At 43.3% G+C, this 27,810-nt stretch overlaps 1 protein-coding gene across 2 annotated transcripts in view; it reads left to right on the top strand.

Moving 5' to 3' along the window:
• The window catches only part of ROBO1 (roundabout guidance receptor 1), a 1,423,180-nt gene that overhangs the window by 599 nt on the left and 1,394,771 nt on the right, over nt 1-27,810 (top strand). The window lies entirely within an intron of this gene.

Below are 27,810 nucleotides of genomic sequence, written 5' to 3'. Positions count from 1 at the left end.
CCTTGCAGTGTGTGCGCTATATACATCCCGAAGTCTAAACAGTAAGAAACATAAGCACAGTTCTGTCTAGTACAATGAGTGGTTGCATTCGACACGATAGCGTGGAATCACATGCTTTAGATCGGAATGCATTGATTGGTATGCTGATGAACAATGTTTATTGGGAAGTTGTTTTTTTATTTAGAAGCGTGGATGGGCGGTACTTTTTCAGTCCAATTTGCATAACTCTAGTTCATCGCCCCATGCAGAGGTGAACACACGCTGCAAAGAACCCAAACTTTTATAACACAGAGAGGAGGTAACAATATTTTAATTGCGTTGTTATCCGTAGGGGTTACAGTCAGTTCCTACACGGGAAACGGGCAGCGTCAGAACAGTTTCAGAACAGTTTGCAACATAATGTGGCTGTATGGACTTGTACAGAAAGACGCTCTTAGCCCCTCAGACAAACGTCCCTCCTGAGGTAAGAGTGCACGCAGGAGCGAGAAACTGGACTTCGCAGGCTAGGAGAGCGCAGGTCCTGCTATCACATCTCCAGTGCAGTAGCTCTCCCCCCTCGCGCCGCAAAAAAAGAGGAGCCCTTTTTAATTTCACATGAATAATCTCATTCAGCAAACAGTGGCATCGGCCGCACCTCAGCTCGTTGTACAACCACATGCACGGATGCACTCACACAGCCTCTGAGGAGAACAAGAGCCCCTGCTTTGTTTTTAATGACAAAAGGCAGGATGGATAATGTGGCTGGAATGCAGGGGGCTCACAGGAAGCCTTTCACATTATGTCATATATACACAAAACTTTAAAATAGGATGGCAGAGCTCCTTTAATCCCCAAGACGTTTGGCTAGGCTGTTCATGCATCCGAACAAATGCTGGGTCATACGTGTTCGTAATTTCTAGTGGTGTGTGGAGACGTATATACTGTAAAGATAAAGAGCGCGCACACCAGCCACCGAGAAAACCATGAATAGTAATTGCATTTGGGAAATGCAGTAGGTTATTGTAGCCTCTGCGTTGTTTTATCTTCGCTTGTATTCATTAGTCTGTGTGGGGAGAGGTTATTAATTTTGCTCGGACGAAGTTCCACGTTGGGAGCAGCTGGTTTCAGTCACCGAGGAATTTAGAGCGTTGCTTGTATTGGAAATCCGTCAGGCACGGGGGTGTAGGGGTTGAAATGGTAATGCTGTTGGATTTAAACTCCCACCAAGTTTGACGCCGGTTTGTTGGAAGGCCCCGTCGGGGGTTTCCTGTTGAATGAACAGCGGTGCAATGCAGCATTTGGAAGAAAGGATGTGTTCTGTCAATCCTGCGGTCCACACAGGACAGCCAGCTTCCTCTGTGAAGACCAGAAAGCAAATCACTCCGCGGGAAAGAAGGCACAGGACAAACTCCAGCAGTCCTATCAACAGAACTCAACAACCGCAGTTTGGCAGATTTTTAACAAGCTTCCCTTTGCATTTTAGAGCAAAGCGTGGGGGTGGATAAAAGTTTTTCTTCATCATGGCAGGAGGGGACTCTATGAATGCTGTATTTGCCTTCGCCCTGTGTGTTGTCTGTTTGTGCCCATGCATGCATGTAGGCCTCAGTTTGACAGGGTCAGCTAGTCATAATTTACAGTAAAGCTTTTTGTTCTTGATACTTACGGTTAATACACCTTCGTGGTTGATATTCAAAAAGAGAGAGAGACACTTCTTAGTGGACAAGATTATCACGGTGGCCCAGTCCACAGAAACACGTGCAGATGTTCATATCCACAAGTTTCGCTTTCACGCTTAAGGCATGAACGTCATTTACCTCTGGTCGCCTAATTGACAGCCATTTCAGGCTGACTCATGCATAACCTAGCGATGCTTCACCCTATCCATTTAATTGGTCAAAACAACATGTCGAGCGCCTGTATTTGTAACATTATGCATGCATAGTCTATGCATTGTAAACAATATTTGTGGCTCGTTTTAGAACATGATAATACTTCCATTTTCATTCGTTGTTTGTTTTTCAAGCAAATGTTTGTCATTCGAATGTTTCTAATTTGCACACGAACCATTTAATTGCCCACAATTTGGTTTACATTTCCCAGCTATTTGTAGGGCTGTGCACACTTTAACTATGCGTGTGTCGACAAGAAATCTGGGGAAGCCTCGACCTATAGGTGCACGTGGAGATTCCAAATGTCCATGTATGATGTGTGTTTGAAAGCTATCCTGGATGCCCCCTCTGGCCCCACATGTGATCCGTGGGAGATGGTGCATGTGTCAAGATTTCTTAAGATGTAAATTGATGTCCCACTTAGATAAGAAAATAATAGGTGGAGAGGCAGGAAAAGACTGTTCCACCCCTCAACCACAATTTCCCTATCTTGTTCTAGGATGGGAATCATGAGAACATGGAAAGAGAGACCCAGGGTACTTGAAACCATGGACCTTCAATAGGTGCTGTGGAGAGTACCTGAGACAATTCCAGAGGGTTATTGGAGTGAAACTCTGATGTGCTTTGAAGGCTGCAGTCCAGGAAAAAAGGGAAGGTGGGCAGACAGAACCCAACATCTCCGTGGGCGAGTATAGCTAATTTTGGACGGGATGACAGGAAAGCATGTGCTGAAAGGTGGAAAACTCCGCACAGAGCATGTTGTGGACGATTGTCAATCAATGCTCTCTTCCCTACTTCTAATCAACCCCTTGATGTTATTCTAAGCTAAATATCACTGTGCATTTTGAGTATTTACCTATTGTTTAAAAAATAACTCTGCAGAGGAGTGATCCATAAGGCCTTGCAGCTTCAGAGATCCATAGCTTATACAATCCTGACATCTAGATCATTCAGCGGTTAGATATGCCAAATTGTTTAGGAAATATTGGTGACTCGCCACTAAATTCTGAAATAGTGGGCCTTAGAAACAGTTGAGAAGAATTCCCTGGCCACTTGTCTTACACATCTTTTGTCTGTGTCCTGAGAACTTGTGCTACTGATACACTTTTATGACCTTACTTTGTGATATAAGTACCTTCTCCTCACTTTTTGCCTCTAATTTTAATGCTTACTCCTCCTGTATTTTGCAAGATCACTAGTTCCTGCCCTTATTTTCAGATATTTGCTCATATTTGCTGCTTACCACTTGATCTGCTTGTCTTTGAGTAGTAGTTTCTTTATGTGTGGAACTTGGGTTGAAAAGCAAATGTATGCACCTTTTAATGTTTATGTCATAGCACCGTTGGCTGAAGCAGACACTTGGCTTATCTATGCTTCTCTGTCATCCCGCCATATCTTCTTCTGTTTCCTCTCCCTTTGATTGTCTGATTCGAAAACACGAATGTTTTCCCTAAATATGCTGGCACTGGTGTGGTATGTTCTGCCATCGTTGCCGTTTTGTTTTGTAGGTATATTTCTGAAATTCTGCTCCTGTAATTCATTATAACATCTTTACCCTGTCCCAGTTTGTCCAAATCAACAAAAAAGTTGCAGTTTAAGCTTGTAATTCAAGAGTTTGGAAACACAACTGTTCAATTACTTCTGAAAAATTAGGGGGGTGTCTGTCATCCTCAAGTCCTCCCCCCTTTGCATTCTAACTCTACACGAGGCTTACTGGTTTTACTCAATGAAGGTCACAAAAGAAAAGCGTGAATAATGTTTAACACAAATCCTCACATTCCCGTTGTCTGCATTTTTTATTAGGCCCTCATATCCTGGGTGAGGCCTTTGGAAAATGGGAGGGGGTGGCAGTGCACATTGGTGTTCAAGGCTGATGCTGTGGATTTAATGTGAAACTGTAATCAGGAGAGTGTTGCTGTCTTCCAGACTCAGCAATTTCGGCGTCCATGGCGACACAAACTCAATTGGCTCATCACTGCCTGCCCCTGGTGGGAGGCCGGTAATTTTTATCTGATTTGCTCTGACCTGAAACTAGGGTTTTTTGTCTCATCTTGCTAGAGCTTTGTGTGTACACCCCGGCGCGTTTGCACCTATTTACTGACTAGTCGGGTTGAGATTTACCAATGTCCTATATTTTTGAAGCTCATCATTCTGGCTGCACAGTGATCAAACAACACCGTGCATGGAGGTTCTTTCTCACAGAGACATCTGCAGTGATGCAGTGTTTTTATGAGTCCCCCATTGAGGATACAGATCACATCTGCACGTTTTTCTTTTGTTATTTAAAAAAAGATCATCAAAAGCTTTTCATCATCCGGGGGAGGGGGGTTGAACCCTTGCTGCACCCTTACAATCGAAAATCAATACAATCTTTTTATCCGAATCACAATATAAATGTGTTACTGAATTTGTAACAGGGCTCCCTTTGTGCACACTCTTATCTTTAAGTCTACATTGTCAGCTTTTCATTTTTATGCATTATGATCAGCTACTCAGCGTTGCTGTATATTCAGTGATGACAACGCTTCTTACCTGCTTACTAGAGGACGCACAGAAGGTGTACCACGTGGAGAAGATGCACAACTTTCACCCGTACTGTGCTATCGAAGCATAGACGCATCTTTCACATTTTTCACAGCGGGTATCCTTTACAAAAACCTAAGAAGTCAGTGCTCAGAGTAGTAAAAAACACACTCTGATCGCTTCAAACATATAAAATAACTTCTTTCTTTTGTCTCACTTGCACATTTGTGGTTTATTTGCTTACTGTTGTGTATGCCGCCATTATTTGTACACATCTGTTCTCTTTCACGCTATGCATTAAGGGAAATGAACAGCCAAGTAATGCACCCATTTCTTCTGCATCTCGAAGATGGTGCGTCAATAACAGCACAGACTTGGTTCAGCTTTAAAGTAATCCAGCAAATATGCAGCATTTATGTGGAACTGTTGCTGTAACACGCTGCTACTTTTTCTTTGCTGGATAGAAGCTGGAATTTTAGACCACGGTTTCCAAGTGATCAAGCTGTGGTAACATCACCGCAGAAGCTTCCTTTATTCTGTAGCAAAACGAGAGGTGGGCAATAAAGTGCTTCCCCGTAAAAGAACATATTCAAAATGTATGGACATGTTTACCTTCGGTCCACACAACGAGATATCCTGTAAATCTGCACAAAATACTAATTTTTCCTAAAAAAAAATGCTACATGTACAACAGTTGTTAGTAGCCTTGGCCTTGTTCCCTCAACGACAATTTTCACGAAACCACAATACCTGTAATTGTAATCACATTGCAAGTTCTAAACCACAGCCACAATACAAACAAACCTGCAAGGATACATTTGCGGTTGCCCCAGGACTATACACATTTCTAAAAACGTTTACACACCATGGAGTTCTAGTTGTAGGAATTGGTTGCCACTCCTGTATGAACTAACAACAAGGTCTACCATCCTTTGGAGGTTAACAGTGCCAGAGAGAGCTGTGTGATTTGAGTTGAGTCTTTGTGATATTTGCGTGAAGTTAAGATACGTCAAGGGAAATTTAGAAATAAGGATCCCCACCATACATCGAGACTAACTGTATCAATGAGTCTCAGCTAAAAGTTCTGAATGGAGAGATGGGTAAATTAAATTGAATTATGGGTCTCGAATGTGTATGCAAAATAACAAGAAATGGTTTGTGTACCTACTGTACTAACAGATAAATATACAACAATAACGTGTCCCACAACAACAACAGTACCTCCTAAATGAAGCACACTTAATAGTGATATACAAGCAGTTACTGTTTATTTCTAATTTTCCAGTGGAATACAAAGGTTAGCATAATAGGAGGGTTATAGACAATATGTACCACTATATACGGTTCATCGATATTTCCTCCTTTCTACAAGGTCTAAATCAGAGATACTCAAAGTACGACCTGAGGACCTAATGCGGTCTTCCACACCTTTACACGCGGCCCCTGGGTCAACAGCAGCAATGGGATGCTTTTTACTGGACACAGCACTAACATTAAAAATATGTTAAATAAACAGGCTAGCTTTCATTTCCAGCTTAATTGAAGATAAAGAAAGGGTGTAACTAGGATGTCTTGCACCACTAAACTTTAGGAGCACTTTCTTTTTTAAAGACCTCTTGCAGCAAAAGTGTAAAAATATGGTAAAGTCTCTTCAGAATTCTAAATGGATTCCATTAACATCCAGAACCATTTCAGCTTTGTAAATCAGATTAAAGCTTTCTTTTTTTATAGTGATAATTGTTCTAAACATAAATTTAGAAACATTCATTCTGCCCCCACCCTGGCAACAATGGCAAAAGTGAACAAAGAGGCAAGTTGTTAGAAATGGGGTTTTTGGTTGGCAGTCAGGTTACCCTCTGTCCAAGCAAAAACCCTCACTCTAGTCAGGGTAAGTCACACCCAATCCAAGATTATCCTGTGCCCATCCTCTGGTAGCTTGGCACGAGCAGTCAGGCTTAACTTAGAAGGCAATCTGTAAAGTATTTGTGCAATAAATCATACAATACCACCATATAGCACCACAAAAATACACCACACAGTGTTTAGAAAAATATATAATATTTATCAGGATAATTGTAGGTCAAAACGAAATAACGTTGCAATGTGAATTTGTAGAGATATCACTGAAAAGTGATATAAAGTGTCTTAAGTCTTTTAAAAGCAAACAAAGTCTCTTTCAAGTACAAAGTACCTGGTTTGGAGTGGAAAATCTCCTCAGAGGGCTACAGAAGAAGAGATACGTGGAAAAATGGTGTGTGCGTCGATTTCTCCTCAGCACACACGGACTTGCGTCATTATTTTTCAAGTGGGGAAGTCGTGCGTCATTTTCCAGCGCGCGGACAGTCTCTTTCTGTGGATCGCGGGGATTACCAGATGTCCCGGGTCTGTGCGTGGATTCTCCTGCTTGTTTTACGGCTGTGCGTCGTTCTGCGGGGCTGCGCGTCGAAGTTTCGCTCTCACAGCAGGCGTCGCGTCGATTTCTCCTATGGAGGTCGGGTGGCGTTGTCCTTGCGAGGCCGTGCGTCGAAGTTCCGGTCGTCCCGAAGGCGTTGCGTCGATCAGCGTCGGTGTGCAGCGTTTTTCTCGCCGCGGAACAAGCTGTGCGTCGAAAATTTCAGCGCACAAAGCGTCCAAGTGAATAAGAGAAGTCATTTTGGTCCTGAGACTTCAGGGAACAGGAGGCAAGCTCTATCCAAGCCCTTGGAGAGCACTTTCACAGCCAGACAAGAGTTCAGCAAGGCAGCAGGCCAACAACAAGGCAGCAGTCCTTTGTAGAAAGCAGACAGGTGAGTCCTTTGAGCAGCCAGGCAGTTCTTTTTGGCAGGATGTAGTTTCTGGTTCAGGTTTCTTCTCCAGCAAGTGTCTGATGAGGTAAGGCAGAGGCCCTGTTTTATACCCAAATGTGCCTTTGAAGTGGGGGAGACTTCAAAGAGTGGCTAAGAAGTGCACGAGGTCCCCTTTCAGTCCAATCCTGTCTGCCAGGGTCCCAGTAGGGGGCGTGGCAGTCCTTTGTGTGAGAGCAGGCCCTCCACCCTCCCAGCCCAGGAAGACCCATTCAAAATGCAGATGTATGCAAGTGAGGCTGAGTACCCTGTGTTTGGGGTGTGTCTGAGTGAATGCACAAGGAGCTGCCAACCAAGCCCAGCCAGACGTGGATTGTAAGGCACAGAAAGATTTAAGTGCAAAGAAATGCTCACTTTCTAAAAGTGGCATTTCTAGAATAGTAATATTAAATCCAACTTCACCAGTCAGCAGGATTTGGTATTACCATTCTGGCCATACTAAATATGACTTTCCTACTCCTTTCAGATCAGCAGCTACCACTTCAATACTGTATGAGGGCAGCCCCAATGTTAGCCTATGAAGGGAGCAGGCCTCACAGTAGTGCAAAACGAATTTAGGAGTTTTACACTACCAGGCCATGTAAACTACACAGGTACATGTACTACCTTTCCCCCACACAGCACCCTGCTCTAGGGGTTACCTAGGGCACACACTAGAGGTGACTTATATGTGGAGAAAGGGGAGGTTTAGGCTTGGCAAGTACTTTTAAATGCCAAGTCGAGGTGTCAGTGAAACCGCACACACAGTCCATGCAATGGCAGGCCTGAGACAAGGAAAAGGGGCTACTTAAGTGGGTGGCACAGCCAGTGCTGCAGGCCCACTAGTAGCATTTAATCTACAGGCCCTAGGCACCTACAGTGCACATTACAAGGGACTTAAAAGTAAATTAAATAGTCCAATCAGGTATGTTCCAAGATAACCATGTTTAAAGGGAGAGAGCATATGCACTTTAGCACTGGTTAGCAGTGGTAAAGTGCGCAGAGTCTAAAAGCCAGCAAAAACAGTGTCCAAAAAGTGGAGGGAGGCAGGCAAAAAGTTAGGGGTGACCACCCTAAGGCTGGCAGGTCTAACACAAGTCACTTGGTATGTGACCCTTTGGGTGGCCTGAGTTCCTATTGTACATGAACAATATTGTAGCTTATTAAATCATACACAGGAGAAAGTTTTGTACAATGCACATCCTGAAGTCTTGTATTTTGAGGCCCTGTGATAATGGAGGGAAAGTGGAATAAAACAATTGCATAGGATTGCACAATTTGGTAAAGGGGAGAAGCTGGGATTAATCTCAGATTTTCTGGTTTCATGTTGTGCAATTCAGCCACTAGGTGTATATGTTTCGCTTCCCCTAAACCCCCTGTTAGAAATGGGGTCTTTGGTTGACAGTCAGGTTATCCCCTGTTCAATCAAGGACCCTCACTCTAGTCAGGGTAAAAGAGAATCACCCTCAGCTAACCCCTGCTTACCCCCTTGGTAGCTTGGCAGAGCAGTAGGCTTAACTTCAGAGTGCTAGGTGTAAAGTATTTGTACCAACACACACAGTAACTTAATGAAAACACTACAAAATGACACTACACCAGTTTAGAAAAATAGGAAATATTTATCTAAACAAAACAAGACTAAAATGACAAAAATGCGACATACACAAGTCAAGTTATGATTTTTTTAAGATTAAACTCAAAAATAGCACTTAGAAACGCAAAATGCTTCGATGAGGTGTTAACACAGCATCGTGACAGAGTCGTTCCCAACAAGCCGACACCAGCGGCGCCGAACACGGGGTTGCACAGACCCCTAAGTACAGTACCTTTGGTGAAGAGTGAAAAAAAGTCAATGTGCAAAGTCGGGGATCGCGGCGTCTGTGCGAAACGGTGAATCCACGCACTTCGAGTGGCTTCGGTCATGACGTGGTGCGGCGACTTCCACGGAGTCGTGGACTTCACCTGGGCTGCAGCAGCGTCGGGCCTGCAAAGGTCATCGCGTTCCAGCAAAGATCACGGAGTCGGTTGCAGGCGGCGTCACCGGATTCAGCAGTGGTGTCGATCTGAAGTCGTCCGAAGTCGATTTCCTTGGATTTCCACCAGCTTTCCTTTCAAGGGCCCAGGGACTGGATAGGGTACCACTTGTCAGAGCAGGAGTCTCTCCAGAGACTCCAGGTGCTGACAGAGAGAAGTCTTTGCTGTCCATGAGACTTCAAACAACAGGAGGCAAGCTCGAAATCAAGCCCTTGGAGATTTCTTCACAAGATGGAAGGCACACAAAGTCCAGTCTTTGCCCTCTTACTCTGGCAGAAGCAGCAACTGTAGGATAGCTCCACAAAGCACAGTCACAGGCAGGGCAGCTCTTCTTCCTCAGCTCTTCAGCTCTTCTCCAGGCAGAGGTTCCTCTTGATGTCCAGAAGTGATCTAAAGTCTGTGGTTTTGGGTGCCCTTCTTATACCCAATTTCTCTTTTGAAGTAGGCCTACTTCAAAGTAAAGTCTCTTTTGAATGTGAAATCCTGCCTTGCCCAGGCCAGGCCCCAGACACTCTCCAGGGTGTCGGAGACTCTATTGTGTGAGGACAGGCACAGCCCTTTCAGGTGTAAGTGACCACTCCTGCCCTCCCTCCTAGCGCAGATGGCTCATCAGGAAATGGAGACTACACCCCACCTCTCTTTGTGTCACTGTCTAGTGTGAGGTTTAACCAGCCCAACTGTCAAACTGACCCAGACAGGGAATCCACAAACAGGCAGAGTCACAGAAATGTTATAAGCAAGAAAATGCTCACTTTCTAAAAGTGGCATTTTCAAACACACAATCTTAAACTACTTTACTAAAAGATGTATTTTTAAATTGTGAGCTCAGAGACCCCAAACTCCACATGTTCACCTGCTCCAATGGGGAATCTACACTTTAATCAGATTTAAAGGTAGCCCCCATGTTAACTTATGACAGGGCCAGGCCTTGCAACAATGAAAAACGAATTTAGCAATATTTCGCTGGTAGGACATATAAAACACATTACTATATGTCCTACCTTAACCATACACTGCACCCTGCCCATGGGGCTACCTAGGGCCTACCTTAGGGGCGCCTTACATGTAAGAAAAGGGAAGGTTTAGGCCTAGCAAGTGGGTACACTTGCCAAGTCGAATTTACAGTTACAACTGCACACACAGACACTGCAGTGGCAGGTTTGAGACATGATTACAGAACTACTTATGTGGGTGGCACAACCAGTGCTGCAGGCCCACTAGTAGCATTTGATTTACAGGCCCTGGCACCTCTATTGCACTTTACTAGGGACTTACTAGTAAATCAAATATGCCAATCATGGATAAACCAATTACATACAATTTACACAGAGAGCATATGCACTTTAGCACTGGTTAGCAGTGCAAAGTGCTCAGAGTTCAAAAGCCAACAGCAACAGGTCAGAATAAATAGGAGGCAGGAGGCAAAAAGATTGGGGATGACCCTGCATAAGCAAAAAAATCCAACACCCACCTTACCTCCACCACCAAGCCCCCCCCCTCCAATGATGACCGCCACCCTGGTGGCATCAATGTGGCCCTTGGTCACATCGCAGACCAAAATTTTGCCCCCCCAAAATCTTTGTGAGTACTCATAGTCTAAATGTTGAGGTGTGGTGGAGTACTTGATAATCACATACCATAACGTATCACAATCTGCAATTGAACATAACTGTAGAATAGCAAGAGCCATGGCAGAACATTTAAAAGGCAAAGTGTTATTGCACTTAGTGGTAGTCTGCTTCCAATTGAGAGACAAGGCCAGCAATGTTGCTGCACTGGCAGCCACTGAATTCAGAGCAAACTACAATAGTAGTGATGTTGAGGAGGGGGACAAGTACTAACAATGGCAATAGATCTTGCTATTGTATAAATAGAGGTGATTCTTCATTAATTGGCAAGTTTGTATGTGGTTTTGTGGATAGGCGAATTTGATAGTGAGTCAGTGGTTGGGTGAATGAGTTTATGGTGGATGAATGAATAAATGAGTTTGGATAACTCTGGGGAAAATGAGTTCAGAAATTGACTATGGGTTGTATAGGTGAGTGCAGTGATGGATAGCTAGACAAATTAGTACGTGCATGAATGACTTAATGAGTTACTGCTTGAACTGATGTGGAGAGATGGCAGCAGTTTTAAAGGAAGATGCCAGTGCTAAAAAAAATACAATGAATTACCAATATTGTACCAATGCAGACATCACTCCAAGGCTGCGCTCCATCATTCCAAGAATCCCCACAATAAGGCATGTTCAGATTTGCACCATCACTCAGAATCAGTGCATGTTGTGGTATTCGCAGTACCACACTAATCCTCACTACACGCCATATTTGCACCATCACAAAATAATACTATCACATTATATTAACAAACATATGAAACACCGCATTTCTATTATTTATACATTTTATAGTATTTATGCTAATAACATTGCACGCTTTCTAGTTCTTTCCCATCAGTGATTTATTTATAAGCTTCTTCTTACTTATGTTGCTAGCTGCCCAAGAGTACTGTTACTCAGAAGCGTTAGAAGAAATGAAGAAAAGAACAATAGGAAAACAGTGACAAAGGGTGAAAGAAGGGATGACAAAAAAACTGCAAGGGTAAGATTAAGGCGACCAGTAATTTGGCTTATAAGGATAAAGGAAAGAGACATGAGGAGGAATCAAGAGTAGACAGGATTGGTATTGAGCAACTCGGCATTTGGCAGCAACAGTGGCAGGATGCTCAGAATTGTTTTGTGTATTAATATATTTATAAATTATACGTCCCGAGCTTGGGAGCTGGTCCAGCCCACCATCTAGTAATCTATACTGCTAAACGCGTACTGCCCTTTTCCAATCTAGAGTGTGACAAAGGTGTGTGGCCTGAACCTTACCTCCACTAGATGCTGCTTTTGACTCTATCCTGCTAGTGTAGTGAGGAGCATGGAGGAGGAGAACTTCTATGTCATATTTGATTAGCAGCTGAATTCAGTGGAATCTTTGGGCACACAGGGGAATATAGCATTACCATTGACAATGCAATGAGTCCCTTTTCTCTCACCAAAGCAGTGTCAGGATTGGCTGAGAGCACCCAGCCAGGGTGCATCTAGGCAGACTGGGAGGCTGTGCAGGCTCTCACCAGCCCGCTGGAGACAGCCTACTACGCATGTGTGTTTGGCCGACTCAAAATGGGCGGTCAAATACACATGCGCTCTGAGGGGGAGTGCTGAGCACTCCCCCCAGTGCACATCACCCCCGTGGCCCGGCCTTTCAGAATGAAAGGATAATAAACATACTTTATTATCCTCTCATTCTGAAAGGATTGCAGCTTCTGCTGCTGGCGGGGGGTGGCGCTCCTCCGCCCTTAAGGAGGAGCCACCCCTGACAGTACCATGAAAATAACCATATAGCCCTCCATATGAGCCCAACTTTAAAATAGCAAACTACACAAGGAAGGAAGTACTTTCATTTCTGATTATTTCAGATGTTTGTGAATAGCCTAACACCAAAACATCTTATTTTCAATTATCTCTTGAAAAGTGCTTCTGCAAGTCTCACTAGTGAGGCCTTCGCTTTCCGATTCTCTCTATTCTTCTTGCTCCCTCGGCACTTCACAAGTTAAACAAATCACTATCCTTGAATTTTTCAGAGAAAGACGAGTACTTCTGTCTGGGGACCCCAAAGATTACAATGTACTCACCATCACCTTCTCATATTTTCAAATTAATCTCAAGCCAACCATGATAGAGTTTTTAAATGGTATATAAGTCTTAAGTGGGAATATTTGACATTGGCATCTGTTTTAGCCGCCTAACTGCCATGTGAGGGAAAAACTACATGATGTTTTACTTCGCGTCTTGGAGGATGCCAAATAATTTCTTGGCATATCTCAAACTATGCTTTGCTATATTGCACCTTTAGAGTCTTGCTTATTTACTTAGTGAATACTAACAAGTAAGGAGCCACAAGAGAGAAATGGATATTGGTTAAATTCCATTAGTAGTTCATTGAAAACTTTATATTCTTTGGTGAAGGAAAGGTATAATGTAAATGCGTTCTCTGCAGTCTATGATACTGAGGGCAGCTTTACCATAAATAGTAAAAATTTTATTGCACACTTGTCCCACATTGACTACACTTGTCTTACACATTTGCAACAGTAGCTTACATGGTAGCTCACACCTGTCCAGTTGAAAGCCATTATGAGATGATCAAACCTAAGCTGGAGAGGGTGTGGAGAAAAGAGTTGACATGCTATACATGCGGTGGTAATGCTCTGTGGCTCAAACCTACTGACTACACTTGTCTTACACATTTGCAACGGTAGCTTACATTGAGCGCGTTACACAGGGAAGAGTGCCATCCATGCTTTTGCGAACTAGTAAAAGAGCTAAGCATTAGATGGAGCATTTTTGTCTGTATCATGCAGGGATGCTTGAGTTGTATTACCTTATATGTATTTCTCACAAGCCTTTTAGTTGGAGTTTCCTGGACATTTTTTATTCGCTAAGAGACTTTGGTAAAGATTATAAGGTGCAGCACATTGATATTAGTGCAAGTAGGTATTTAATATCTGTGATTACCCCCAGTATTGAAACCCTTTGAGTAATGTTCCAGCGACAAGCAATGAACTAGGGTGGTGAAGTGATGGATTTTTCCAAGCCTTTGGGATTCTTAGATACTTTAAGTGTAAAAAAAAAACTACTTTTATTGAAAAACGAACCCATCAAAGCAGTTGATTCAGTCCAGTTTTTCTTGCTATCTGGAGAGCGAAAACATGTTTGTTCATTATCATTGGAGTTCAGTACAACATCGTTAATCCAGATGACGTTCATAAAAGGCCTGATATTACCATTACATTAGAGTGGGGTTGTATGAAATCAATTCCATAGTTCACATTGTATGGTCATATATTAGCAATTTATCCCATACATTGTTATGCCATCTTATCTCTCTTGGTTGATCCTTTTATTGGAAAGATGACCTTTATGAAGCCAAATTAAATAGGAGAAAACCCAAAAATCTTGTTGCACTTTCTGTGATCCCTTTATGTACCGATGATATCTAGTCTTCTCCTTAGGACCCCAACTAAGATCAGAGTTTTCAGTCCAAGTATTGAAAATCTAGGGATTAATGTGAATTCCGAAATTATTTTGTTTCCCAATGTAAATTATGTATTTTAACCCACCTTTTTTCAACCATATTAAAAATTCATCTCACCACAAAGTTCCTATTCTCCTTGCCTTTGCATCATTAAAATTTGACTATCATCACAGACCCTCACAGGGTCTCCAAACCAATGATACAGAGAGGAGGTTTCTACTGGGTGGAATATTCACTCACATACCTGGGAGTCACCCTAACAAAAGAGGCAACATCTATAAATGAAGCCAATATTCCACCACTACTATTCATCCTCCATAAAGACCTGTACCAATAGGGGAATTTTCTCTGTAGACTTCTGTATGTTTACCAAGTGTTGTCACTTCATTTCCAACTACCGTCCATCAAATAAATCTACCCATGTTGTCTTAGGCAATAAAGTTTCAAGGGTAGCCAGAAACACACTTTTTAAAGAACAAGTGGACAGTGGAATAAGGTGCCAAAGCATTGCAGGATACATACTGACAGCCTGACTGTGCTCAGCTTTAGACTGGCACCCTACTCCCCATACCACACTCAACACAGAAGTAGAAAAATATTAAACCAAGGTCCCATTACCCAAAATACTTTGGCTACCATGTGGACATTGGCCAAGCCCACCCACCTTACTCCACTCAACAGCGATTCTTTTAGAACATTGGGAACTAGTTGCCCCCATTCGAGGCATTATCTCCTTCCCATCTTCAATGACACTGGTCACCCACAACCCTGCGTTTTTGCCAAGTAAACAAGTCCTAGGCTTCCTTTGATGGACAGAAGGGGAACCATTGTGACTGGGAGATTTTTACAAAGACGGAACATTAATGGCTAGAGATGCTTGCATAGACCATTCTTAACTCTTCCCCAACAACAACTATTGACTAATCCAGGTGCTGCACTGAATGAAAGATAGGGGATTTGAAAATAAAGCCCTTATAGACAAAATGCACCTTGAACTAGTGTTTCATGACAAAAAAAGGAACAGCCCTATTAGATAGATCATTTAACCAAGCACACACAGTGCACTTACACATCTGGATGGAGTAGAGATCTAGGCCACAAAATATCCAAAGACACATGGGATCGGATTTGGACTAGGGCAGCCAAATCATCCATCTGCATACAAAATAAGGAAAATGTCTACAAACTTTGAAAAATATGGTAGCTCACACCTGTCCAGTTGAAAGCCATTATCAAAGGATCCAACCTAAGCTAGAGATGGTGTGGGGAAAGAGTTGACATGCTACACATGTGGTGGTCATTCACAGTGGCTCAAACCTACTGGGATAAGGTAATTCAAGAAATAGAGGGGATTACTGGGGTGAAACTCCCAATTGACCCCCTTGTTTTCCCCTTAGGAGCACCTGGAGGCAATTCCATCTACCCATTGACACCCCCACTAGGTAAACCTATCACGCTCTGCCCGTCCAACCCACATATTGTGGACAAAGGTGTTGGCAGTCTATACTAATGAAAAGTTTTCACCAATAATACATGATACACCTAATGAATTCAAGAAGACATGGGCGCCATTCCAAAAGTATATGAAAACTGGGGGAAATTACTGGAGAGGTGTGACCGGTGGACTGTCCATTCTCCACAGGTCAGGAATGAATGGAATGTCCTCACCCTCAGAACAGACTCCTCAAGTGACACCCCCTGACTCACCACCCATCCTCCATCTGACCACAACAGGAATGCCACTCCGGGGTAACTCCTTATATCTCCCCAAATCATAACATAATGGACACCAACACTTATCCCACATACCACTCCCAGCTGTAAGCATGTACAGAAATTACTTGGAGTTGTGTAATACTGAGACTAAGGGCCTGATTTAGAACCTTGGCAGACGGGTTACTCCGTCACACCAGTCGCGGATATCCCATCTGCAGGATTCTAAATCTCATTGGACATAATGGTATTTTAATTTCAGCAGACAGGATATCCGCCACCGTTGTGGCATAATAACCCATCGGCCAAGTTCTAAATCAGGCCCTATGTCTTGGCAATCTGAAACAACAAATTATTTTTACTTTTCTATATGTACATCACAATCTTGCTTGCTGTTATGAACCCATGGAAATAAATAAAAGTTTTAAAAATTTACTATCCTTATACATTCTACTTGGGTCTTCTTAAGATCTTAAGTCAGAACATTTTTCAGAGCCAGAACTTGGCTATAGCTTAGACTGAAGAAGATATAACATAATGACTGGCCTTGCCATCTCATCACTTTCTCCCTGTTCAAGAATGTGGAATGCACAATGTACCACATCTGGATCAGGGAGATGTCTATCAAGCTCACCCACTGTTTCTTTTAAACACTTTTATGAATTGCCATCATCGACAGCCATTCTGGTTTGAGAAGTCTATGACGGTGACTATTAAAAGCACAACCAGCGCCCAATTAGAACCCAATTGGCATTCGTCTATGGAGTGAGTAGTGGATCTAGGGGTTGTTTTTGCAAATGGTACAACAATTCCAATGGATGTGTGAAAGCAAACACACATTGAATAAGAATCATTTCGAATATACCTACGACAAGTGAAAATAATTTGGCTTGGATCCTGGGAGAAATCATTGATTGTGAATTGGACACAACACAAAGAAAAGCTTGATTTTTGTTATGATGAGGGTGCTACCTGTACAAACATAACTCTTGTCCTGATGATGACCCTTTATTGATTGCTTCTCCTTTTGGGGTCGAAACGTCGACATTACTTCTTGTGGATTATTTCAGAATGTAATGAGTGACTTCAGGACACCTGGACTGAAGGGGTCCTCTAGAAGTTCACACTTTCTCTTATATATTTTTAACCACAAACTGTATATATTGTAGATAACACCTGAAACTTTTCACACTAATTATGTTTCACTGCGTCGTTATCTTAGGAGTACCCAAGTTTGCTAAATCATGTTAATAATTGAATAAAAGTGATATATTCATAAGTTTCTTCGACCTTTTGGGTTTATAATGTTCTTTTTAAAAGTAATTGTTGCTCTGGGAGTCAAGGGCCACACTCCCCCCCCCCTTGGGGCCATATATCTCTTAGAATATTCACATACCTGGGACCTGGCTGGTGTAACTGGGTTTGCCTTATTTTCTTTATGCAATTAGAACCCAGAGCATTTGCATTTGCATCTGCAGCTGTTCAACCCTTGAAAAAAAAATGTATCTGAAGTTCAGGAAAGCATTATGGTCTTGGCTTTACACACATTAACAATGTGTCTGATGTCTTTTCTTTTCTAAGAATCTGTACAAAAGCCAAGGAGCCTCAGGTAATCCTCCACACCTACATAAACATGTATATCGCTTACTCATAAATGCCAGTGAGTGAAGGAATGTTATCATAAGGAAATGTAATAAAATCATTATCCTAAAAATAGTCCACACCCCATGATGGAAGAATGTTACCTGCAATTTAAAGGCACTATAAAACCATTCCATGGCTTAATGTTTCAAAGACCTGCAATACCTCAAAAGAGAAAGTGTAGTTTTGACTTTGTCAGTGTCTCTGGACAAAATGTGTTAGAAAGTATATTGTGATGTAAGTCAAACTGAAACATAACTGAATAAGTCAGAGATTATATGAAGTTGCTGGTCTACACTTTTGTAATAATGAGGACTACGTCTAAGGAAAACTATTTGTACATAGGCAAACACCAAGGACACCGTGTCCAGGAAATATACTTCAGAAGGGAATGATAGCAGCATATTCCAGCCAGGTAAGTATCAGTTGGTTAAATGATCCTGTGTCACATAGAAGGCATTTATTCTATGTCACACTGAAAATGCACCGCTAAACATTTAAGTAAACTCTCAACTAAGAATCATCAGGATCATGCAAAAATGTACCCCTTGATGTACCTAATGCTTTGTCATACTAAATGACCAACATACTATAGTTTCTTATTCAAAGACATTTATTTAATGTTATCATAAGAATCAAGACAATATTCACTTGTCAAAAGGTCACTTTCTAAAGAATAGTGCAGAGTGTCCCACGTGAGATGAGAAAATACAAGAGAAAGTGGAGAAATGAGTCAAACAATTGAAATTGTTTGTTTATAGACAAAGAACCAAAACCAGTTTGTAAAAACATAATTTTATGCCTGGATCTAAACTCAGTTTAGGCGTAAACATCAGTTTATTTGTGCAGTCTGTCAACAACGTTTTAACCCTTAGTAGGATGCCATGATCTCATTAGGACTAAAAGTATGTGAAGACACCAGAAACAAGCACAAAATATTGTTAGGAAAGGACTAATGTGGTTTGATGTGGTCAGCCATTATTAAGGGATATGCATAATCAACTTCCATTGGCTGGAGTCAAGAATTATTGATTCAAGATGACTTTTTGTAGTCCTTTCCTAATCAGGACACGTTGCAAAACTCTTTGGAAATCAACCTATTGTCGAGTGAATATTGTCTGATTAACATATGTGATGACATTAATTAAATGACTTTGAATAAGAGACAATGGTAGGTTGGTAATTTAGTAATATGAGCATTAGTTGCATATAATGATTACACTACATATTCAATTAATATATTGAATGAGTCCAGTGAGAAACAGTATCACATGTAATATTTATGCCAAGGTTCAAGGTTGCTCCTATTTTAAACAAAATGCTATGTATATACCGAAGGTATCCCATTCCAAAGTTAGTATAGTTACTGCCGTTGTCTTTCTTGTGTAGCCTTGTTTCCGACTATAATGACAAACCTATTAGTATTTTCCAAGTTGCTGAATAGCCATTTCTATGTATGATATTTTCGTGAGAATTGTTTGTCTTTTCCAGACTGGCCATTCTCATCATAAATGTGTTCTTCGGTCACTATTTTCTCCTCTTGGATTGAATTGTTTTTTCATCTGGTTTATGAATTGAGTAACCCCGCAATTTTAATATACCTTTGGTTTAATCTTTATTACTACTTTGAATTTCTTTTGAAGTTGTTTTAGTATTCTATTTTCCTCTTTTTTATTTTTGTGTATACATTTTTACTCTATACAATGTTAGTATTAATTTGTGTATGCTATCATTTATAGTACGATTATCAGACAGGTTTGCATTTTGCAGTTTAAATTGTTAAAATAATACAAACTATTAAAGTATGTTACCGACTCAAAATGGTTAAAGGGGATTATTTTTTATTAAGGCTTTCTCCTGACATTTGTTTTGTAATTTAAAGACAGTTCAACTGTTGTTTCATAATGCTTGTGTGGGTTGTATTCTTTAATTAAAACAGTAAGCATGGGCTTGAGCGATTAATTCTGCACTGAAAGATAGATTTGTACATGTAGGATAGAGAAAGCTGATTTAACTCCCGAAACATACTTGTTTCCCAACATGAAGCCTCACTTTTGATGAGTGCAAGTATAATGCATAAAATGTGTATCTGATAGAGACTTCTAGTTGCAGATTCCTTACCTTTGAATTTCCCCTGGTGTCAGTCTGGATCCGAAGATTTTTCTTTGAGCAGTACCTCTGCGTGTCATCAGGTGGCGTTGGTCAACTCCGTGGGCGCCGTTGGCGTCATGTTCGCTGTGATGATGTCGCGGTCATATATAGGCACCACCCCGGCGCGCTGACATCAGTTCTTTTCTTTCCATGCCAGCCTACATGCAGATCCGGAGAGAGCCACCTCAGTCACTTTTTGACAACAACAACACTTTTGTCTTCTTTTTGTCTTCTTTTTGACGAAGTCATGGATGCATCAAGGGATATCCTGCAAGACCCGTTTCAAGCCCTGTGACTCCTGCCACTGAATGATGTTGGTGACAGATCTGCACCTCATGTGTCTTTGGCGCCTGGAGCGTGATCACGACCCGAACTCGTACTCCGAGTGAAGGGCCATGAACCCGAAAGCTTTGAGGGAGAGGTCCATAAAGCTCATGGCAGCCCGACACTCAACTCCGCGGCGCTCACAGTCTCATTCGAGAGGAAGGTCTCGAGACCGGCCACGGCGTCACCACCACTCTTCATCCTCAAAGTCATCAGGACATTCAGGTTATAAGAAAAAGAAGTTGAAGAAGAACAAACATTCTTCAACTTCACCCTGCCGCTCGGACGATGCGGCGCGGGAAGAGCGTTGGCGTTCTAGGCCTCTGTCCTCAGAGCCTTCATCTGGTTCGGCCACCGCGCTTCCCCGACCTCCTGGGAACCAGAACCACCCCTGCTCAGCTCAAAGAGTTTTATGAGGCAATGAGCCTCATTTTTGGGCAAAACGACCCACCTTCAGTGCCCTTGGGCACAGGAGAGTTGGTGGGGGCCCCCTCCGGTTCGAAGTCATCGGCTTCGGCCATGGCTCCGGAGGGCTCCTCTGGATCCAATTTGCGGATCTGTCCCGACACCGGTAGTGCAACAGCAACCTTCCCCGGCATCAGGTCAGGCGTCGATGCTTCCGACGTTGGTTGGGCCTACAATCGACGTTGATCCCATTCTCATACCCGACGACCCAGAGCTGGAACGACGTTGATCGACACCGATTCTATTCTCTATGGGCTCTCCTGGGCCCAGGGTTGATTCAGACCCTTATGCTTATGGGTATGGATACAGGGAGAGTTTGGAGGGGACGCAGGACCCCTTAGAATACCAGCTGGACCCCCAAATTGACTGGGTGCAGGATTTGGGTGATGCCAGTGGTCTGGACATCTCCCCTTACACTGGTATGCTCTCTCCTTCTACTGTGGCTATGGAGGAGGGTGCCTCATAATCCATAGTGGTGAGAAGGGCGGCTGAGGTCTTGGACCTCGAGCTACTTTCTGTGGAGTTTAGGCCTAATATCCTAACTGACGTGCTTCAGCCTGGGTCTTCAAAACCCCATTTTCCCATTAATGAGACACTGACGGACGTTCTTTTGGGTACGATTGCCCACCGCCATTGGCCTGCCCTAACAACCCAAAATTCCTCACCCAACACCCCACGCCTGGGAGTCTTGTCATCCAGGTTTCCTCTTCATCTGGCACATTCCCTGCCACACCCCCTTAAAGGGAATCTAAAAGACTGGACAACTTGGAGAAGAAGTTGTTTTCTTCCAACAGTCTAGCACTGCGGTCTGAGAACACCACATGGCTTTTGGGCCACTATTCCCATACTCTCTGGAATACAGTCGCGTAAGTGCTGCCTAGAGTTCCGGAGGAGGCCCGGACTATCCTTTCCCAAGTTGTAGCAGATGGGAGGGACGCAGTGAAGTTCATGTTTCGTTGTGGACTGGATACGACCGGCTCTCTGGGCAGATCTGTTGCATCGACGTTGGCATTGAGACGCCACGCCTGGCTAAGAACATCTGGCTTCTCAGGGGATGTCCAGCAATCCTTGATGGACATGCCCTTTGATGGCACACGTCACTTTGGAGACAAGGCAGACTCAACGCTCAAGCGTTTCAATGATTCCTGAGCCACGGCCCGGTCCCTTTGCCTCACGCCTGCTCCTAGACCCCAGCTGTCCACCTTTTGCCCCTTTCGTGGCTACGGAAGGGGCACCCAACCGCTTACTTTCCCCCCTGGCCATCGATCTGTGCATACTGTACAGCCCCTGCATGGACGCGGGATCCCACACCCCCGGGGATCAGGGAGCCAGCGGGTCACCCAGTCCACCCCAGCCCTGCTTCAGCCTCCAAACCTTCCTAGTCCGCGGGTACACCAGGAACCAGTTGGTGGCAGGATTCACCATCACTTGCCCCAATTGCAATCTATGACTTCAGACAGGTGGATTCTCCAGATTGTCCGAAGGGGCCACTCCCTCCCCTTCGAGACACCTCCTCCAGCCATGCCACCTTCATACAATCAAATATAGGAGGATCATATGGCATTTCTCTTTGGGAGGACATTCGAACCCTTTTGGCCAATGGAGCTATGGAGAGGGTTCTGTTGCCAGAAGTAGGTCATGGTTGCTTTTCTCGCTACTTTCTGGTGCCGAAAAAGGAGAAGGGTCTTCGTCTTATATTAGATCTTCGGTCACTCAACCTGTTCCTCAAAAAGGAGAAGTTCAAAATATTGACATTGGCTTAGGTCCTATTTGCCCAGGATTCCGGAGACCGGATTGTAGTGTTGACTTGCAAGACGCATACTTCCACATTCCCTTCTTGCCAGCCCACAGACGTAACCTATGATTCGTGGTAGGTCACAAGCACTTTCAGCTTACCGTCCTCCCTTTTGGCCTTACCAGTGCCCCTCGGGTGTTCACGAAAGTGATGGTAGTGGTGGCAGCTCTTCTGAGAAGGTTAGCGGTCCCAGTTTTCCCCTACCTCGACGATTGGCTGTTGAAGGCGAACTCGCCCCAGACAGTCGTCTCCCACCTCCAGACTACAGCAAACTTTTTGCATTCGCTTGGGTTTACTATCAACGTGCCAAAGTCACACCTGACTCCTTCTCAAATGCTCCCTTTCATCGTAGCTGTTTTGGATACAGTGCAGTTTCGGGCATATCCTCCTGAAAAGCGAGTCCAGGATATTTGGGCTATGATATTGATGTTTCAGCCTCTATCCTGGATTTCGGTGAGAATGACTCTGAGGTTGCTGGGTCTCATAACCTCCTGCATCCTGCTAGTTCAAAAGGCCAGATGGCATATGCGGGCTCTGCAGTGGGACCTGAAGCTCCAGTGGGCACAGCATCAGGGTAATCTCTCCAACAAGGTCCAGATCTCAGAAGGAACTACGAGCGACCTGCAGTGGTGGTAAACAAATCAGGATTGGGTCAAAGGCAGATCCCTCTCCTTTCCCAAACCAGATCTTACAGTCGTGACAGATGCGTCACTCCTGGGATGGGGCGGCCACATGGGATAGGCCGAGATCGAAGTCTCTGGTCTCCGGCAGAAACCGGGCTCCATATCAATCATCTGGAGCTCTGAACAATTCAACTAGCATTAAAAGCATTCCTTCCCTCTCTCAAGGGGAAAGTAGTGCAAGTGTTCACAGACAACACTACCCCTATGTGGTACTGCAACAAACAAGCTGCAGTGGGGTCGTGGACCCTTTGTCAAGAGGCTCTGGACTTGGCTGGAACATTAGGGCATTTCCCTGGTGGTTCCACACCTGGCGGGCTCCTCGGATGCCAGAGCAGACGAACTCAGCTGATGATGCGTGGTCGATCACGAATGGCATCTCCATCCGGAGGTGGCGCAAGGTCTTTTCCTTCAGTGGGGAGAACCTTAGTTAGACTTGTTCGCCTTTGTAGAGAACTCCCAATGTCAGCTATTTTGCGCGTTGGAGTTTCCAAGGTGGCACTCGCTTGGCGACACTTTTCGTCATGAGTGGAATTCAGGCCTTCTGTACGCCTTTACGCCCATACCACTTCTGCCCAGAGTTCTGAAGAAGATCAGGCAAGACCGGTCCCAAGTTATACTAGTAGCTCCGGACTGGGCACAAAGAGTGTGATATCCTGAGCTGTTGAGCATGGCCATAGCTTCTCCTATCAGACTGCCTCTTTGGGAGGATCTTCTGTTGCAGCAGCAGGGGAGGGTCCTCCATCCGTACCTGTCCACCCTCCACCTTCTTGTGTGGAGATTGAGTAGCAACAGTTGACTTATTCTGACCTGCCACCTGAAGTCTGTGATGTTATCTTGGCAGCCATGCGTCCCTCAACCAAAACTGTACACGCCTGTCATTGGAAGAAATTTGTGGCATGGTGCATCAACAAATCTGTTGATTCTCTATCTGCTCCTCTTTCCCAGTTCCTCCTTTTTATTCTTTCCCTTGCCCAGAAGTGCTCCACCCTGGGCACTCTTAAGGGATATCTTTCTGCTATCTCTGCTTTCTTGAGGTTACCAGATCAGCCTCCCTTATTTAAATCTCCTATTGTTGGGAGCTTTCTTAAAGGCCTCACACATCTGTTTCCTCCTATCCCATTCATCATGCCCCAATGGGATCTAAACCTGGTAATACCTTATGTGTGCCCCGTTTGAGCCGCTTCACAACTGCCCTTTACGGCTCTTAACCATCAACATTGTCTTTTTAGTTGCCATTACCTCTGCCCGCAGAGCTCTGTCATCTAAGCCACCTTTCCTGGCAATACATCCTGACAAAGTGGTACTTCGCACAAGGGCTTCTTTCCTACCTAAAGTAGTGAGACCCTTCCATGTCGGACAGTCCTTCACCTTCCCTTCCATGTCGGACAGTCCTTCACCTTGCCTACCTTTTATGCACCCCCACATTACCTCTCATGAAGAGGAGAGACTCCACCGTCTGGACCCAAAAAGAGCATTGGCGTTCTACCTTGATCGTTCCAAAGATATCCGATCAACTCTTTGTGGGATGTGTGGGTGCAAAGAAAGGGAAGGTGGTGTAGAAGAGAACCATTTCTCGATGGGTGCTGCTATGCATCAAAATGTGCAACGCTCTGGCTAAGAAGCAACCTCCTGAAGGTTTGCGTGCTAACTCCACGGCACTAGCACGGGCGTTCCAGTCCTGGACTTCTGTTAGGCAGCGACTTGGGCATCTCTGCACACTTTTACCAAACTCTACTGCCTGGACAGTCAGGTCCAAAGGGACGGCTACTTTGGCCGTTCCGTCCTGCAGAACTTCTTGGTGTGATCCTGGTTCGCAGCCCACCACCGGGGATGGTATTGCTCGGGTATCTATTCAAAGGTAAGGAATCTGCAACTAGAAGTCTCTAGCAGATGTACATGTTACTTACCTTTGGTAACAATATATCTGGTAGAGACATATTCTATTTGCAGATTACTTACTGACCCGCCCATCTTCCCCTCACAGCAAACTGATTTCTAGGGACAGGAATTTCCCCTTGGACACTAGTTTTGGCGCACCACTCTCAGTGTTCTTCATGGCTCCTTGCTACTGGAATGGAAAGTCAGGAAAGGAAACTGCGACCACAATGCCAACGATGCCCGCGGAGTCGACTGACGCCACCTGACGGTTCACAGGGGTACTGCTCGAAGAAAAATCTCTGGGCCCAGACTGACGCCTAGGGAAATTCAAAGGTAAGGAATCTGCAACTAGAATATGTCTCTACCAGATATATTGTTACCAAAGGTAAGTAACTTGTACACTGTTCAAATAACACTGTAAATAAATTCAAGAATGCTTACTTCTAAAAGGAAAAATTAAAAACAGGAAAAACAGCAAATGTTTGGAACCAGAATGAAAAAAAACACTTCCATTATTCGAAGAGTTGATGTTCTTAAATGTCTTGATGAAATGAAAAATCTCCATACCTTCAATTTAGGGATCCTGTTCCAGTATAGGCGCCTGTAACATATGTTGCTGTATCTAGGCCTCAGGATTTTTGTATTCAAGTTACTTTAAAAACAAAAACAACACATATTGTGAATGGAATGCCTTATTACATAAAATTACTTCCAAAAGTAGTGTAGCAAGAGGCTTTAGCTAGAAAGATGCATGTGTAACAAATGGGAGCAAAGAGCATCTACTCCTAGATGCATCTGTTGTACTTTCTCAGAAGTTGGCACGCATTGCCCAGTTGCACTTGCTGATTGACTGCAGCTCAGTAACTATGTTTTTGATTGCCCTCACTAACTTGTGCTGCAAACGAAGTATTGCAGAGACGTCTGCTTTACCTGAGGAATAAGGATGCCACTTGGATATCTTTGAAACAGTTTTTGCTTTTTATTAAAGAAGTTTTACAGCACTGGATTTGTTTCCTTATATTGCTTTAAGGATTATGTAACTTTCATTCTTCAAGTCACCTAAAAGCAAGATTCTTAATGAATGAATGTTGTTAACGTTCCAAATAACAAGTTGGAGAAGGGGTGCAGGGCCTTTTATGTCATGGTTCATGTCTAGATGCACTTCTCTAGACACCCACCTGTTAATGAAATAAAATCACAAATAAATTTCGCATTAGTGCAAGGATTCTAGGTATAAGATAAAATCTGTTAGCGATCCTCTATGAATGATGTGATTCAATTAAAATGAATACAGAGTTTTTGCCTATCCCTGTCCTGATTTTAAATGGTCTTTTTCTTTCTTAAAAATTTAAATGCTGAGTGGATAGTGCTTGAAAATCGGCACCCTAATATTAGGCGGCACCCATTCAAAGTATGAAATGCCTTCTTGACGCTCGAGGATAGCAGATTAGTCTTTGTACTCAAAGTTATTAATCTGAAGGTGTGGTTGTAAGTGTGAATAATAACAACCCATAGATTTCAGTTGCCCACTGCCTTCCTTCTGTAGTCAAACACTCGACATTACTTCCAGGCTAATTATGGTCAATCAATTAATTTAGGAGCGTGTTGTATGCCTTTTCTTTCATTCAAACAGATTTTAAAATAAAGCTGTTTAACACCACCATTTATTTCACAGAAAAGTATGGCTTTTTACTCCACATGCTATGCAAAAAAAACACGATAAATTATACTGGATCATCACTTCTTTGCTCTGATCTGAAAATCATGCCTTTAATTACAAGGGAAAGACCAGAACACATTCTGTTATCCACCACCGTCCAAGGAGTTGTGTTCTTGTCACTTCAACTAATGAAATGTTTTCTTTAAAATGCTCGAGTCACATGTTACAAGGAGGTTCTTAATAGAAATGTGGGTGCTGGCTGTTGCAAAAGCTGGTGTACAAAATCAATTATAAAATCAATGTTTGCAAGTGGTGTGGTAATTTCATTGCTGCAGCGAGGAAGCTGAAATAACATTGTTGAATCTTGTGTGTCTGCTCTGTTCGTGATGGAATAGTGCCTGACCGCTTGGCTGGCAAGCTCGTTTCATGCCTTTATAGTTATGGTCTTTGAAAGAGGAGTGTTGTAAACGCCTGGCCCATGAATCAACTCATTTCTATTACCCTGTATTCAGCCTGAGCCCCTTTGTACTCCTGTCTCTTCTTTCCTTTCACGTGGCACGGAATTACAACTTAGTGTTGGCCGGATGGTGCCTGTGGCAATTACCATAAAGTAAGGGACAACCATTGTGCACACAGCTACATTTGTAAAAAAAAAAAAAAAAAGAGTCAGGAACAGTGCATTGAAAATATGCAAAAGTGAAAACCACCATTTGATTTTGCAACCTGCATTGAGATATCCTCTTTTACAAAGTAACATCAAAGCATTTACTAGGTAAAGCTTGCACTTTTGTTAAAATAATTTGATTTGGCAACTTCTAAGTGCCCACCAGAACGAAGTACATGTACAATATTGACATAATATTATTCATAATACAAAATCCAGTAAGAACAGGTTCTCTAGGGTGTGGTATTTGTCTGGTGTAGTATACTGCACCCAGTGTAGTAGTGTTCTGCTAGGATTAGGGCATAACATGCAGAAACTGAGTTTTGTGCACCGACTACCACATGTTTTACCTCTTCCCCAGCTGTATTTCTGATCCACACACTTGACAGCTTTTTCCTTTTGAAATAAGAATGGGGAAAATAAACCAATGTGAGTTTCCCCCCCACAATTTATAATCCTGGTGTGTGTGCTAACTCGCTTTTGGGCCTGTATCAAGACTGTAATC

This window comes from Pleurodeles waltl, chromosome 8 (genome assembly GCF_031143425.1).
Source record: "Pleurodeles waltl isolate 20211129_DDA chromosome 8, aPleWal1.hap1.20221129, whole genome shotgun sequence".
Lineage (NCBI taxonomy): Eukaryota > Metazoa > Chordata > Amphibia > Caudata > Salamandridae > Pleurodeles > Pleurodeles waltl.
This window is presented reverse-complemented; position numbering and strand designations above follow the sequence as displayed.